This window comes from Microcaecilia unicolor, chromosome 2 (assembly GCF_901765095.1).
Source record: "Microcaecilia unicolor chromosome 2, aMicUni1.1, whole genome shotgun sequence".
NCBI lineage: Eukaryota > Metazoa > Chordata > Amphibia > Gymnophiona > Siphonopidae > Microcaecilia > Microcaecilia unicolor.
This window is the reverse complement of record NC_044032.1, coordinates 154760285-154774380: the sequence shown is the minus strand read 5'-3', so window position 1 is coordinate 154774380 and position 14096 is coordinate 154760285. Positions and strand designations below refer to the sequence as shown.

Below are 14096 nucleotides of genomic sequence, written 5' to 3'. Positions count from 1 at the left end.
CGGTTGGTCCGATAGGGGCAGTCAAATTGGGGCAGTCTGGATTCACTGAACGGTAAGGGTTAGGTGCCGAACGCAGCATTGAAGAGGTGGGCTTTAAGCAAAGACTTGAAGACGGGCAGGGAGGGGGCTTGGCGTAAGGGTTCAGGAAGGTTGTTCCAAGCATAGGGTGAGGCGAGGAAGAATGAGCGGAGCCTGGAGGTGGCGGAGAAGGGTACTGAGAGGAGGGATTTATCCTGTGAACGGAGGTTACGGGCGGGAACGTACAACAATAATGCCATTACCGAGTACACACTTTGGGTGAATCTTAAAAAAAAAAAAATACGGTAAATAAACCCTCACAATAAAAAGTAATAAATAGCCTCCAACGTTGTAATTTTTTTTTTTTAATACAGCGAGTTACTAAACAAGAGGGGAGAAATTACCCTTACAACCCTACTCTCTCAAGTAAATCTTACAATAAAATCCTGAAAACACCCTTAACATCCACATCGAACAAAAACGTAAACAAACGGTCAGGCCGCGAAGCAGGGCAGCGCGAACTCATCAAACCGCCCACCCAACCAGACTGTGCAAGAGCAACCTAGCACAACTGGCTCCGGCGCACTCTCTCCCACCTCCCACAGTGCATTCTCTCCTTCGGACGCCCGCCATGGCTCAGTGCCACGCTCCTCCTCTTTTATCCCAGAGCTCGCGCTCAGGTCTCGTGCAACAGCCGCCATCGGCCCAACATACCCCGGCTATGCTTCAGTGACGTCACGCCCGGGGTTTCCATCCTGAGGTTGGATGGCTAGTGGCGTCGGCGTCATGGCGGCTGCTGCTGCCGGGAAATAAGAGCGTGAAAACGAAGGCGTTTTAAAGGAAGTCTCTCTTGTATTGTTGCTATTCTTATGCGCTTTTGTTATTTTGATAGTGTTAACTATGAACTAGCGCGATATCTTTAAATTTAGGAAGGAACCGACGGATTATCGCTTGTTCTTAATCCTGTAGCTGTGGGCCGGAGAAGGGATTCCAGAGCCGGAAGGGTTGGAAGGCCCGGTACCTGTGTGTAAGCGAGCAGCCCTCAGCGAGAGCTGGATTTTCCTTTCCTTTTTGATAGGACTGATTGAGGAGCAAAGGGTCAACCACTGCCAGGTGCCGGGAACGGACACTGGAGGAAGAAAGGACGTTGGAGCTCGAGCCGCTCTGCAGGGTTTTACCCACACACAGATAGATGCGCGCGCGCCTGTCCGCCGCTTCCCAGACAGCTTAAGCGTCTGAACCGCTGGTGTGAGCCAGGTAAGAAAAAGCTGCGCCGAGACGCCGGCTCTGCCAAGGCCCGCAGAGGTTGTGCTGCTGCCGTTGCCAGGGATACAGTGAGGCCGGTGAGAGCCAGTGGGGTCGAGTGCGCCTTTCTTCGGGAGAAGTTGGTGGGTGGCATAGGTGCTAGTTTTGTCAGTAGTTAAGCAGCCCTGCCTAATATTGAGCAAACTTCTGGATTGGGTCCAGGGAGGGGTGACTTCCATTTGGTTTAAGCGGTTTGAAAAGTTGGCTGCTATGCTGGGTAGCTGCATTCTTTGAGATGGAGGACGGGGGAAGGAAGATATGTACTGGCGACACAGGGATTGAGTCAAGAGCCCTTGTTAGATGGAAACTGCTTGTGGAAAACAGGGTACCGGAGAGGCCGTACTCTGGCCGTTGTGGGGAGATTAGATGGTAGACTGTGTAGACCACGATGGAAGATGCTGAGGGTCCGGTGGTTTGATGGAGGGAGAGGCATTTGGCGAGACTGGAAACATAGCTTGAGGTGCTTTGGGTGTGTTGTTTAGCTAGCCAGGGATGCCCTGAAAGTAAGAGTCCCTTTCTTTTCCAGTTGTACCTCGCTGTCCTAGTGAGGTGGATCTCGGGCAGCTTGGTCAGCTCTTGGAAGCCCCCATCAGAATATGAGAAGGGTGGCCTGTAAGCTGAACGCATAGATCGGGGAAGGATAGTCTGAAGGCAAATGCTTTTCTAGAACCTGATAAAGATATCTCCCACTATAGGCTGCCTGAAGTCCATGTTTTTTTTTTCTTTGTGTGTGCTTTTTTTTTTTTTTTAATAACAATTTCAGGGTCGGTGGGAGTTTCCTTCCTTCCTCCCTCCTTGCCTGAAATCTTCTTTGTTTCCTTCTGCTTGCTGCCGTTTTGGTTGGAAATCGAGCGCTGCTGAGATTTGCCGCTAGTACGAACCGGGAAAGAGTAGGTAGAGCCCGATCCTTCTTCCTCAGATGAGAAGCAAGGAAGTGGCCATCACATTCCACTAGTCCTCCCTCCACTGTGTGGTGCAGTAGGAAGCCTACTGTGCTGGAAATACAAGTCGGAGGGGAAATTGACGTTGAATGACGTACTCGACGTGGTTTCAGTCCAGGCCACTGTTCATTCACATCGTAAAGATGTAATGTGTAGGGGACATCGATAAAACTAACGTGCAAGGAGTGTATGTAAACCTACTTTGCCTGTCATGAAAAATAAAATTTGAGACAATAGTTGGCGGGTGTTGCTTTTGTGCAATCAATAGCTACATTTTTGACTGACATAAAAGTATAAAAGCACTGAACTATTAGAATGTTATTTAAAAAAAATAGTGGCAAGTACAGTGATGATATTGGTCCTATACAGTACTTAAAATATTCCTTATTACTTTCTTGTCTGCATTAGGTAACCTGGGAAGAATTTCACATTAATGCAGTATTCATAGAAGGGAAGAATTTAGCAACTATATTAAAGTTCTTGGAGAATTCTCAATTGGATTTTTAAAGCGCATGCCATGAACTGAGGATTTATATTTATACTTTTTAAACACTTGAATATTTACAATGAATGGGCACAGTGAGGAAGAAAGTGTAAGCAACAGCAGTGGAGAATCAAGGTAAGGGACTTAATTTTTTGCTTGTATTTGGTGTTTAACCCAGGTACATAGCTAGCATTGAGTGCCTGATGCACAAAGCTTACAGTGCTGGCAACGTTTGCTTTAGATTGGTTGTAACCAGTCTAAAGCAAATGTAATGTACAAAGGGTTTCTGCATTCCCCATAACAGCTACTGATAACAATGCAAATATATTGCATTAAGCTCATCAGCATTCAGACGAGCATTCTGTGCGATGCACAGAAAGGAGTGTCTACCTTTAACATGCTAGGTTGTCCAGCAGGTCAGGAGCTGTCAAGAGAACAGCCCTCCTCACTCTGGCAACTTCAGGGCTGATCCCCCTGTCCAATTCCCTTTTCCCTTCAGGCTCTGCCTCCCGATCACCCCCTCACCCGGCTTGGTGCAGGGAGCCTTCCCCTCCTCCTGGTTCTCTGCTGACCTTTACTTCTCCTGCCACAGGTAGCTGTGGGGGTTGGGTGGGAAGAATGAATGCAGAGCCCTGCTAATTTGTTCCAAAGATGAAGGTGAGTTCGTTTCGTGAGTGCAGTTCTCTCCCCAGCTCCCCGTGTCTGCAAGGTGCTTTTCCTCATTTGCATGCCACCCCGTTTGTGCATTGGTCTTTGTTTGTGAGCTGGTAAGTTCACCCGTGGCTGCTGTATTTAATGGTGACCTTTGTGCATCGGCCTCTGAGAGAGCCCAACAAAATGTCTAGGGCCACCCAATAGCGTCAGTGTGCTGTGCTGCTGTTCTTTACATTTGTTGCTGGCTCCCTGCTCGCAGCCTCTGGGGTGCGCACACGCTCCCTTCTTTCTCGTGCTGCCTGGTCCTGCAGGCTGAAGTGGATCACTAGCGTTCAGTGGCAATGATGAAACATACTGCTCTGGCTTGCCGGCCCCCTATGTCTTTCTTCCTTCTGCATCCCACCCACAAGAAGTTGCATCAGAGGAGGTGAAATGCGTAAGAAGGAAGACCGAGGGGGCTAGATGGCCAGAAGCAGCATGTTTGCATCGCTGGCACTGAATGCCAGTGATCCGCTATAAACTTGCTGGTCTGGGGGCGAGGGAAAGATGCCTGACCCATGTATGCAGGGGAAGTGACAGTGAGGGAGATACCAGCCTTGAGGTGGATTAAGAGTAAGATATGGCAGATCCACAGAGGAGAGGGGGAAGAAATGCTGGATTCCTCCATTAGGGGTCGGAGGGAAGAGAAGGAGTGATTTGATGGGGAAAGAGGGAGAAAATGGGTGGAAGATTGAGGGAGCAGAGGGTAAAGGTATAGAAAGACTGGACAACAAAGGGAAGGGAGGGATAGAGAGAGAGATGTTGGCTGCAAGGGGGTGGGAGAGAGAGAGAGATGCAGACCCTATGGTGAGGGATGCAGGGGAAGAGAGACTGGACAACAAATTGAAGGGGCAATAGAGATAGATGGTGGCCCTAGGGCGAGGGATGCAGGAGAAGGGGAAAAGACAGTGGACAAGTGGAGGGACAGGGAACTGAGAGGTTACTGGATACAAGGGAGGGATAGGAGTGTGAGTGGACAGATGCTAAACATGGGGGAAGGCTGGAGATGGACACGAAGAGGAGATGTGGACAGGACAAATAAGAGATGCAGAGGAGAGATAGATAGATGGTAGACATGGAGAGAGAAGAAATGTTAAATGGACAGAAGACCCTGGAAAGAAGAATCAGGAAAAGCAGACAGGAGACACTTGGACCAAAACTAGTGGAAAAATTAAAATGCTCAGACAGCAAAGGTAGAAAAAAATGTTATTCTGAATTTATTAATTAGAATATGTCAGTTTTGTGAAATGTGCATCTCTGATATCTTGCATTTCAGTTTCTTTTTCTCTAGCATTGCTGTACATGTAGAACTGGAAACGTGAAGAAATCACAATCTACAGTTGATCTGTGGTCTTCTGTTTCCTATTCAGGGTCTGTCTATTTTGTACATGTGATCAAGATGCGATATTCTGCTAGCATGTAATTTCTGTGAGGTATTCTCCTAAGGGGTAATATTCAGCCCATGGTGTTAAGTGGTTTGTAAGCCGCTCACAGCTGCTTGCTGACCTGACTCCGGATATTCAGTGCTGGGGCATGCCCAGCTCCTAGCATCGACTATCCAGGTACATGTGCTGACCTGGAAGTTAACTGGGCAACAATTGATATTACTGGTACCAAATTAATTTGGTGCATATGTTAGGACAGTGTGTTTTTCTGCTCTGACTTCATCCCCCAGATTCTATAAACGGTGTTTAAAGTTTTGATTTGTGTGGGCAACTTAATCGCTTAACAAGCTAATCAGCATCGATAATTGTCAACTAACAAGCAATTATCTACACTAATTAGAATTTACATGCACTTTACAGAATACACTTAGAAAATTATGCGTGTAAATTCTAATGCACGGATCACAAAGGGGGTGTGGCCATGGGAGGGGCAAGGGCAGGCCATGGGTGTTCCTAAATTACATGCACCATTGTAGAATACTCCTGATCCGTGCCTAAGGTAGGCGCAGGCATTTAGACCAGGTTTTAGTTGGTATAAATGGTTGCTCCTACATTTTATTGAGAGAGAGAGAGAGGCGCTATGCATAGTCTATAAACTTCGTCTAACTTTGGACAAGGCTTATAGAATAGCGCTGATCGCAGCTTTTTTCGGTGCTGATTTTTAAGACGCCATTTATAGAGTTTGGTCCTGTGTGCTTAGCGGACTGAATATTATCACCAACCAAACAAGTGCTGCTGGCTTCACCCATACTCTGCCCCTAACCTAGCCGGTTAGGGGATGTCCAGTTACTGGGGATACTCAGTGGGACTATCCTGTAAATTGTCACTGAATATCTGTGATTGGCCAGCGCAGTGGGGTTCCCAAGCCAATTCTACACAAAGCCTTTGGTTAAACACCAGTGCACAGCATATTTAAAATGATAATGAGGCTTATTCACTATTCAGTGCAGGTACAGATGTTGTATTTGGCAGACTGACCACTCCCCCCCCCCCCCCCCCCCATGGCGTTTCCCAGGATGCACCATGTGGGGATCAGGCACTACTATTTCTTAAGGTTGGTGATGCGGAGACAGGAACAAATGGGCATTGCTCCTGCCTACTAACTTCCAGGTGCACAGGAGGGGAATGTGTGTTGGGGTCCCCTAGACCACCAAGGAGCTTTTTAATTTGATATCTGGGGAGAGGAGGGGGGTCTACTAGACTACCATGAATTTTTTTGTTTTGTTTTGGGGGATTTGGCAGGGTTATCTCTGGGGCCAGGTGGTGAATGGGGCAGTAGACAACCAGGAATTTCGGGGTGATGGAGAGGGGAACCAGGAGTCCAGTGGGATTTGTTTTTTCTCTGACTGCCTTCCTCTCATTGTGTGAGCTAGTTTCTGCTCATGCACTGATAAGGAAGGGAGACATTTTATTTTTAAGTTCAATAAAGGGGTGCATATAAATGCAGTAGTATGCGCTGTGTTTTTTTAGACAGCATACACTTTCTTAAATACAGTGTAATTTGCAAGCTATTTGCTTATTGCATTGGAGGCGATAAAATTTTGCACCAGGAAGCCATATAGTGTCAGCACATGGCTCTAACGCAAGTTTGACCTTAAGTTTGAACCTTAGGAATTGGAGGATTAAGGGTCCTTTTTAGTAAAGCTTATTGGGCACATGCTAAATGTGAAGAAGCCCGTTGTATACCTATAAACTTAGCATTTAGAGCATGTTATGGTTTAGTAAAAAGGTTCCTAAGTGTCTTGCCCAAGATCTCAAGTAACTGCAGTGGGATTTGAACTGAGCTTTTAACCGTGAGGCTACTCAGGTGTGTCTATACAGTGCTGCATGAGTATACTATAAGAAATATAGTACTATGCATACTGTGTTTTACTATATATATGTATTGTCAGAAGAATTTTGATCTTGGAATAACTGAATATGTAAGCCTTTTTTGTGTTCGACTTCAAAACTCTGCACTCGAATACTGCTGAGTAGTGCATATTGATTTTTCTTGCTCTCCATGTATGCCTGTATATGAGTAACTGAATATGAAAGATGTTTTTTTTTTGTGCTCAACTTCAAACTGCACTTAAATGCTGCTGAATAGCGCACACTAATTTTTCTCGCTGTCTTCATATATTCCTGTGTATGCTTAATTTATGTTTAATTTTCTGATATTTAGTAGTTGTACCAGCTTCTGTTCATTTAGGGATTTATTCAGTAGAAAACTACCATTTGACCTGGGGGGTTGTGGAAGGATTTGGATTTTAGTTGTTTCCTTTTCAGTAGTAGTTCGATGTAAGTTACATTTAGGTACAGTAAGATTTCTCTGTCCCTTGATGGCTTATGAGCTGTATCTGAGGCAATATATGTATATATGTGTTTGTGTATTTATAATATAAATGTATTATGGTCAAATCATGTGTGCTTTAATGAAAATTTTATCATAGAGCAATCACTTCCTCATAGCCTAAAAGATATTTAAAAAATAAAAATGATAAAATATGGATCTATAGTGTGTTCTCGCTATCCGTACGTTCGGTATTCATGGATTTGTTTATTCATGGAAAATTAAAGTGTAACCCATTTTCACTATTTACGGGCATTTTTGCTTATTTGTGGCCATGCACAGAGTTACTTATTGCAAGTGTAAATGAGTGTATTCCCATAAGAGAGAAGATATTCATAGAGCTGTGTGTGTATATACTGTACTTTTACAAAGAAAAGTGTATATAAAATGCACAATATAATCTGTTTACAAGAAGGCTATATGAATAAGAGCACTGCTTTGTTGCTTCTTATCAGTCAGTTCCTGGGCCAGTCTGGAGGGACGCTAAGGAAGGAGAAATTAGATCTTACCTGCTAATTTACTTTCCTTTAGTCCCTCCGGACTGGCCTAGGTCTCGCCTGCTTTCATTGTTGATAGCATTGAAGACCGTTTGCTGGTTGCGTTGGTTCTGGTTTTTTGGTTTGAGGATGGAGCTGCTTTGTGCGTTGCTTTATTGCAAAAAAAAAAAAAAAAAAGGCGTAATTTGCCAAATGACTCAGTGATTGTGTGGCACAGTTGTGTCTGTGTCTCTGCACATTATGATTCTCATTGGGTGGCAGCTCAGACACCCGGTGTCACAGTAGGGGGTTCTTTCTTTCATCTTTTTCTGCTTTGTTATACACTGAATCTAGGGCTAGTTGGCTAGGGCTCTTAATTGGCTCGCTAGAGTCAGAGTTCTCGGTCTCCACCTGCTGGAAGGAGTGTATAAACCCATCAGTCAGTTCCTGGACCAGTCTGGAGGGACTAAAGGAAAGCAAATTAACAGGTAAAATCTAATTATCCTTATCCTGAATGCTGTGCACACACATCACTATGTCTCTGGTAAAACGTCCCTATCAAGCTGATCCAGTTCAATCTTTTAATGATCTCTTTATAAAAAAAAAAAAAGTAATTGGACCATTTGTACCATATCCCTGATTGGCTTCTGTTTCTGAGATGACATGGATCTATACATTGTTCCTTGTCAATCTGTTTTCAAGGTCTTCCAGATGATCAAGCAAGTCCTGCACAGATGCTGTAATTCCAGCTTCTCTTGGAATGTCGCCATCAGTTATTCCTGCTCACCCACCCTGCATCCGATCTCCTCCATGCGGACGATTCTGCCAAATCCAGTCTGATCTCCTTAACTGCTTCTCTGAGTTTACCTCTGAGTGGAATTCTGCCTTAATGTTTGCCGCCCAGTCTCTCAAGCCTTTCTTGGTAAGGGTACTATTCTCAGAATCTCTTGACCTCCGTGGTGAGCTTATGCATACCTTATCTTCCGAAGCACTGTCTCCGGATTTTTGGCGCATTGCCATGCTGCCCCCACATAAGGTGCTCGCCATCAATGTTCATTTACTCGTGGAACATGGTGCTTTTGGATCATCTGCCACCTTCTTGCCAGCCATAGCAACAAGGTGTGCTTGCCAACAATATACAGCTCGAATTCAATATCACTTAAAAGATGAGGATGGAGGAAATGCTCTCTAGCTGCGGAGCTCCTACCTTACGCTGCTATGTCAGTCGCTGATGTCACTGGAAGTCAAGCATTTTCTTATATATATTTTTTTGGTTACATTTGTACCCCGCGCTTTCCCACTCATGGCAGGCTCAATGCGGCTTACGTGGGGCAATGGAGGGTTAAGTGACTTGCCCAGAGTCACAAGGAGCTGCCTGTGCCTGAAGTGGGAATTGAACTCAGTTCCCCAGGACCAAAGTCCACCACCCTAACCACTAGGCTACTCCATTTGTGTGCTGGTCAAGCACTTCCAGTTCAGGACTCTTCTTTTCGGGATGGCCACCATGTCCCAGATTTTTTCGAAGGTCTTAGTGATTATAGCTGCCTTTCTCCGCAAGGAAGAGATTTAAGGTCATCTATATTTGGATGATTGGTTGATTTTGGTCAGGCTTCGAGGAGGATTCCAGAGCATTTATTTCCAGAGTGATTCAGCTCTTCTCATCTGGGCTAGATGTTGAGCTATTCAAAAAGTCACTTGATTCCTTTGCAGAAGCTGGAGTACTTCGGCATCCAGACACAAAGCAGGGTGTGGGTTTTCTGACATGTGAGCAGATGCTTAAGCTCCAAGTTCAGAAGGAATTTAGCAAAAAAGCAGGCCTCGAGAGCTTGGGCCTATCTCCAGCTTCTTGGCTCAGTGGCTGCAACCCTGGAGGTGGTTCCACAGGTACTTTCTCGCATGAAGCCCCCCCCCCCACCCCTGAGAGCTTCGTCTCAGTGGAGGCCCTTGTTTTTGAGATCTGCCATCTGCTGTTGGCAGGCCTCAGGAAGCAGCTGGCGTGGTGGACTATTGAGCCATACCTCCTGAAAGGAGCTTCCTTAGGTTCTCTCTCTCTCTTCCTCTCTCTCTTTCCCCACCCCCCTTTGGGCGGTGCTCATGACTGATGTGAGCCTCAAGGGTTGGGAGGGAGGGGCATTACCAAGGCTGAGCCATTCAGAAGAGTTGGTGCTAGAGGCATCATGGGCCATAAATGAGCTGGAAGCAAGAGTTCTCCAAGGACAAACAGACATAATATTCTCACATATGGGTGATGTCATCCTTGGAGCCAGGTACAGACACTGCCAAGTGCATTGCCACTTTAAATCTTTGAGGAAGTGCCCCTAACGCACACGCATAGGTGCCTTTCTGTCTAGTGCCCTACTGCGGGACCCAGCAGTCTGTCGTTTTCTGCAGAACAGAGAGGTTTTTAAAATCTCTCCTCAGCATGTCAAACTTTTGCCTGTTTGATGCCTTCCCTTTTTTGGACATTTTCTTTTATATTCTACTTTTTTCTGTATTAAGTTCAAATTATACATTTTTTTCAATTACTTTTCATTTTTCGGCCCTTTGGGGCCTTTGAGTCCTGTTCCCTGGGAAGCATCAACCATTTTCGGATACGTGACTACTCAAGCTCTTGGGCAGTGGAGCCTTTTGATCTCTTGTTGGCTGTATTGAGGGTGCTGAGTGAGCGTACTTAATGCAATAGAACTATTTAAGGCACCGACCCCCATAACTGGTGTGTTTTGTTTTTGTGTTCAGAGCACTGGGCATGCCATGTAGCCCCTGCCTGCACATGCAAGCAGATTCCAGAGTGGAAAAACCTTTAGGTTCTGCATCGAGCATGGCAGGGAATTCAGTACTCGACACTGAACCTTCATCAGCGTTGGCATCAACATTGGGTGCACCATTGCAATATAGAGAAAGTCTGACATCGACTCGGTACAGTTTATTTGTAAGGACTCTGTGGCCTTGTCATTGGTGCTATATGCATTGAGGGACCTGCAACATAAAAAGTCTAAGAAGCATCGCCATCATTCTTCCTCCAGGCACTCTGCCCACACCTCCCCTGCATTGATGTCCTTGATGAATAGGAAGTCTTCATGCCGCAGTCCTTCTCTCCAACTTATTTATGATTGAGAGGCTTTGAGGTCTTCTTCTACACCTGCACAGGCTATAACTTGGGCTGTGTCCACACCGCTTTCTCATCCGGTACAGACGCCTACTCTTCATGAAGAAATCAGGGCTATGCTCAAGTAGGAGGTTTCAGGCCTACTGCATTTGCAGCCTATACGCTTACAGGGTGCTTGCACCAGCTTCAGCCCAGCCCATCAAAACATCGGAGAGACAGTCATGGAAGAGATCCCTTATGCTGGATCGGCGTCAACCATACAGGGCAGCACAAACCTGACTGACATATTTTATTTATTTATTTGTTGCATTTGCATTTCCCCACCTATTTGCAGGTTCAATGTGGCTTAAATAGTGCAGTAGTGGCAGTCGCCAATACTGGCATGAACAAATACAAAGTGAGGTTAATGATCAGGATTGATAGACACATTGGGGGTCATAAGGGGAAGAGTAGGTTATGTCCAATACGAACATTTATGTTGTTGTGTTGTGGGGTTAAGGCATTTAGGTTGGGTCGTTTGAGTATGCCTTTTGAACAGGTTAGTCTTTAGGAGTTTTCGGAAGATTAGGTGGTTGTATGTTGTTATCACGACGGTTGGTAGTGCATTCCATAGTTGTATGCTTATATAAGAGAAGCTGGATACATAGGTTGATTTATATTTTAGTCCTTTGCAGCTTGGGTGGTGGAGATTTAGGTATGTTCGTGTTGATTTTGTTGTGTTTCTTGTTGGTAGGTCTTTAAGGTCTGTCATGTATCCCGGGGCATTGCCGTAGATGATCTTGTGAACCAGGGTGCAGATTTTGAACGCAATACGCTCTTTGATTGGGAGCCAGTGTAGTTTTTCTCGTAAAGGTTTGGCGCTTTCAAATCTTGTTTTTCTGAATATCAGCTTGGCTGCTGTGTTTTGAGCAGTTTGGAGTTTCTTTATGATTTGTTCTTTACATCCTGCATAAATTCCGTTGCAGTAATCTAGATGGCTGCAACTCCTCACTGGCCTCCCACTTAACCATCTAACCCCCCTTCAATCCATTCAGAGCTCTGCTGCGCGTCTTGTCTTCCGCCTAGACCGATATGCTTATATCACCCCTCTCCTCAAGTCACTTCACTGGCTTCTGATCAGGTACTGCATACAGTTCAAGCTTCTCCTACTAACCTACAAATGCACTCAATCTGCAGCCCCTCACTACCTCTCTACCCTCATCTCCCCTTATGCTCCTACCCGTAACCTCCGCTCACAGGACAAATCCCTCCTCTCAGTACCCTTCTCCACCACCGCCAACTCCAGACTCCGCCCTTTCTGCCTTGCCTCTCCCTATGCTTGGAATAAACTCCCTGAGCCCATACGCCAAGCCCCCTCCCTACCCATCTTCAAATCCTTGCTCAAAGCTCACCTCTTCAATGTCGCTTTTAGCACCTAACCATTTATCCAGGAAATCTAGACTGCCTCAATCTTGATTGACTACACTTTTTGTCCTTTAGATTGTAAGCTCCTTTGAGCAGGGACTGTCCTTCTTTGTTAATTGTACAGCGCTGCGCAACCCTGGTAGCGCTTTAGAAATGTTAAATAGTAGTAAATAGTTAGCACCATGGATTGTACTAAGTTGCGAAATATTTCCCTCGGGAAGAAAGGTTTCACTCGTTTGAGCTTCCACATTGAGTTAAACATTTTCTTTGTTGTAGCTTTTACTTGGCTGTCCAGTGTGAAGTTTCGGTCGATTGTAACTCCGAGAATTTTCAGGCTGTCTGAGATAGGGAGGGTGTGATCTGGGGTGGTTATGTTGGTGGGTTTGATTGTGTTATATTGGGATGTGAGGATGAGACAGTGTGTTTTTACTGTGTTGAGTTTTAATTGAAATGTATTTGCCCAAGAGTTCATGATGATCAAGCTGAGTTTGATTTCTTTGGTGATTTTCGTTAGATCATTTTTGTAAGGGAAGTACAGTGTGACGTCGTCCGCATATATGAAAGGGTTAAGGCCTTGATTGGATAGGGACCTGCCTTTTCACAGCACAGAAGGAACCCTGTAAGGAGCAGGGTTGGCAGTTTCTCCCACCTCTCAGCACCACGCCTGGTGTGGGCTCCTCCACTGCCTTCAAGTGCTGGGCAGGGCAACCTTTGAATTCTCTCACTCCATGGTAGCTGGCTCCTCTCTCTTAGGCAGCTCTAGTGGCAGGCTACTTCCTTCCTCCACATATTCCATGGACTCTCTCTCTCCATTTGTCTCCCCTCTCTCCTGGTGACTGAGAGCCTCCAGGAAATCTGCCCTCCCCTTCTCACAGCTGGGGGGAATTATATACTGATGGCGAAGCCAGGGAAACTGAGCTTCATCCTTCCCTCGCCCTCTAGTGGGGAAGGGAGTAACAGGCTCACTCTGCCTCGAGCCATTGCTCCCCTTGCGGGGACTGGGAATCCATTCCATCTTTTTAGGACTACTCTCCTCACTCATTCTTGCAAGGACTTCTGAGACCCGTAGTTCTGGGCTGAACTGCTTCACTGGGGAATCTCTGGGGCTTGCCTTGTCACAGTCTTCAGGAAGTGTCTGATAGTGGCAGCTACAACACTTCGCACATGGGGCATCCATGTCTTCCCCTATCTGGATGACTGGTTAATCAAGGCAGACACCCGGGAGTCAGCATATACCTCCATTCTGTCTCCTATAATGCTCCTCTAGAACTCCTCTTTGTGATCGATTACCCAAAATCATATCTTCAAGCAGTTCAGAACTTCTGTTCATAGGAGCTCTCCTGGACACTACTCAGGGCCGAGCCTTCCTTCCTCGACAAGAGCAAACAACATACTGACTCACCACTCACATGTTCAAATCCTCCTAAGTATCTGCTCGTCAGATGTTCTGCCTACTCAGTCACTTGGCTTCAACAGTCCATGTAATGCCTTTGGCTCGTCTCCACTTCCTAGTTCTTGAATGGACACTTTTTTCCCCTTTCTCTGTGGTTCTAAGCCACAGGATTGGTCTCGGCTCAAATTCAAGTCACTCCACAGCTACCCCAGGTCTTCCGTTTCATCCTCCTCCACATCTCAAGACCCTAACTACGGATGCTTCCTTGTTAGGTCTCCACACACAAGGTTCTTGTGGTCCCTGAGGAAGAAAAGGTATCGTATCGATCTCCTCCTTGAATTGCGGGCAATCTGGAATGCTCTCAAGGCTTCAAGACCACATTTTTGATCGGGTAATACTCATTCGCACAATCAGGTTGTGATGAATTACCTGAACAAAGGAGGAACAGGGTCTTACCACCTCTGTCGGCAAGCCATACCAATATGGAATTGGGCAGCTT

General features: G+C 45.9%; 1 protein-coding gene across 1 annotated transcript in view; it reads left to right on the top strand.

The window, feature by feature from the left end:
- The first annotated feature begins 739 nt into the window (after positions 1-739).
- The window catches only part of CHD1 (chromodomain helicase DNA binding protein 1), a 560349-nt gene continuing 546992 nt past the window's right edge, over positions 740-14096 (top strand). Inside the window, 2 exon segments of the mRNA XM_030193417.1 lie at positions 740-1275; positions 2673-2883. The gene's annotated coding sequence lies outside the window, so the exon portion shown is untranslated.